At 39.0% G+C, this 2,527-nt stretch overlaps 1 protein-coding gene across 1 annotated transcript in view; it reads left to right on the top strand.

The window, feature by feature from the left end:
- The window catches only part of LOC106467738 (ecdysone receptor-like), a 117,095-nt gene that overhangs the window by 80,670 nt on the left and 33,898 nt on the right, over positions 1 to 2,527 (top strand). The gene's annotated exons all lie outside the window — the stretch shown is intronic.

Here is a 2,527-nt window from a genome sequence, read left to right as displayed (position 1 = left end):
TTTTCCCACAGAACTGTGTTGTTATAATAATGTGTAATAGTGTTTCCATACACATTGTTGAGTGTTATGTTCAAAGTCGTTCGTTCACATAAACATAAATGTTTGGTACAACATCATACTTCTTTTTACTATACGACTGAATTGTTTCACTTCCACATTGTGGAGCTGAGAATGCGTTTCGAGAGTGACTGTCAACTCCCACTATTCGGAGGTAGCCCAAGAGATGGCGGTGAGTACTGTCGACCACCTGCCGTCCCTTTAGTCTGTCAGATAGACCTTGTACATATTTGTGCGGAAAATCTGAATAAATGCAACGTGTCCACTCAGAGTTATGGAAGGTACTTTGTTTGTAACAGAATGTGTACATTTTACACGCAACAGTACGCTAATGGCATGTTTGACTGTCTCCAGTATTGAAAAAATATATAAAGCCCTGGCGAAGGCAGAATTTAACCACCTTCGGGGGGTGGGGATGCCTGCCTGTTTAGTCACCTGACTATTAAGGTAGATAGAGTGAGCATTCATGCTCGATTGAGTCAAAACAACAAATCTCCCTCTAGAACCCATCAGCTGAGAGTCCGTATGAAAGATAAACCTTACTAATTTGTGGGTTTTAATTATTCAGCACAGACATCATATTATCTCACCAGTCATGTGTATGTTTTAAATTTACTGTTGACCTTTTTTTTCGAATGTTTCCACTGACATTGTTGTCAATTGTCCCACTTCCCTCCGATCATCCATGAGCGACCGAGGAGGCAGGACTTCGCCCATGAACTAGCTTTCAAGCATGAACCGGCGAAAGCGGTTGGTCCAGTGAAACCCCGGGTTAACGCACCTTAGACGGTCACGTGACGTGCGATCAGCCACCTCGTGAGAAGGGTGAATGGAATGTTTCTAACCAACCAAGGGTAGATTCTCTGTACAGCTAGAGCTTGTGTTGTCCTCTTCGCTGTTCTGGAACTCAGCCTACGATGTTCTACTGATAAAGAGATGTCAGCTTGTAGCAGTCAATATTTTAAAGAGATGTCAGCTTGTAGCAGTCAATATTTTAAAGAGATGTCAGCTTGTAGCAGTCGGTATTAGAAGCAGTGTTGCTCATCTAGATAACAGTTACTTTTAGAAATGCATTTGTGGATGTTTAAAGATTTGTGGTAACTGTAGAAACCTAATCTTTTGTTAAAGATTGCGACATCAAGAAACGTCATCCTTTGTAAAGGGTTAAATATATGAGTAACGAATGACAGAGATGGAAACACCCTCTTTTATAAATGTCTATGTGCATATGAAAAATTCGTTTCTAGAGCTCGTACCATTTTCATTTTGTTAGAACTAATGGTATCAGTAGCACCTTAACTATAACACTGAATGGTATATTGGCTCGTATTCCGAGGTAGATGCTATAGTGTGGATCTCATCGATTTGGAAAAACAAAACAAAAAAAACTACGAAATAATCACTCCTGAATCCTTTTCAACTATGAGATCAGATAAATGTACCTATCCGTATTTTTGGATCGTGAACTTTCCGCTGTGATCCTTTTCTTACGATACTCTGAGCTTTAACTTACTGATTTAATAAACCAGCGCTTGAAAGTATCACTAGAATGCTAAAGTTTCAGTTGATGTACATATTACTCAATCCATAGTTTTTTTAAGTCCTTTTGATTAACTGGACACCTGTTGGAAAAAAACAACAACACTTTATCTACTACGATACCTTGGTCAAGAAGACTTAACTGTGTACGCATCGGGTGTGAACGAAATCAAAGGATTTCAAACATTTTTTTTAGGCGTTCATATAAAAAAGAGTGATTAATTTAGAAGGATTTCATAAAAGCTACCAATCTGGATCCGTTAGTGCTCTTCTGGCTTAGCCAGACCCGGGTAGACAGAGGTATCAAAAGAAAGAACCCGAATCCTGACCTACAACCTCACCAAATGTCAGTCAAGATTAAAGTGGAACCAGGAATATCTTGTTCTCAATCGGAGGATGAGTGTCTACCAGAAATTTCTTCTACTAATGTCGGTGCAGAAGTTTGCGGCAATGGAGTGAGTCCAGTCCCAAGTTTGACTTCCTCGGATATTGGAGAAATGGACTTGGACTTTTGGGATTTGGATATTAGTAAGTTTATTATAATTAACTATTCCACATATGGGGGTTATGTTGTGGTCATTGCTTGTATTTTACCCTCAGGGAGAAGAGTTCTAAAGATTGCTAGACTGATGTTTATCGAATGTATGTTATTTACCAAGTTTCTATCCTTTCCTTCAGAATGTGCTAGTCTTCTCGTGACTTCTCATGGTCATTCCAGAAAAACCTCTCTTTATTATTTAAAAATACTTCCCTTTCCTTAAGGGATACTAACTTATAACACCAGACGGTTCTCTCATTTTACTAATATCCTGAAATTATTACCGTTGGAAGATTTCTGGGTATAGAGTTCCAAACTGTATGGTACTGCTTAGAGCATTGTGTGTCTAGGATGATGTAAGAGGTTCTGTTAGAGCATTGTGTCTAGGATGAT

Source organism: Limulus polyphemus, unplaced genomic scaffold (assembly GCF_000517525.1).
Source record: "Limulus polyphemus unplaced genomic scaffold, Limulus_polyphemus-2.1.2 Scaffold2723, whole genome shotgun sequence".
Lineage (NCBI taxonomy): Eukaryota > Metazoa > Arthropoda > Merostomata > Xiphosura > Limulidae > Limulus > Limulus polyphemus.
Note: the sequence above shows the minus strand (reverse complement) of the source record. Positions and strands in the feature narration are given on the sequence as shown.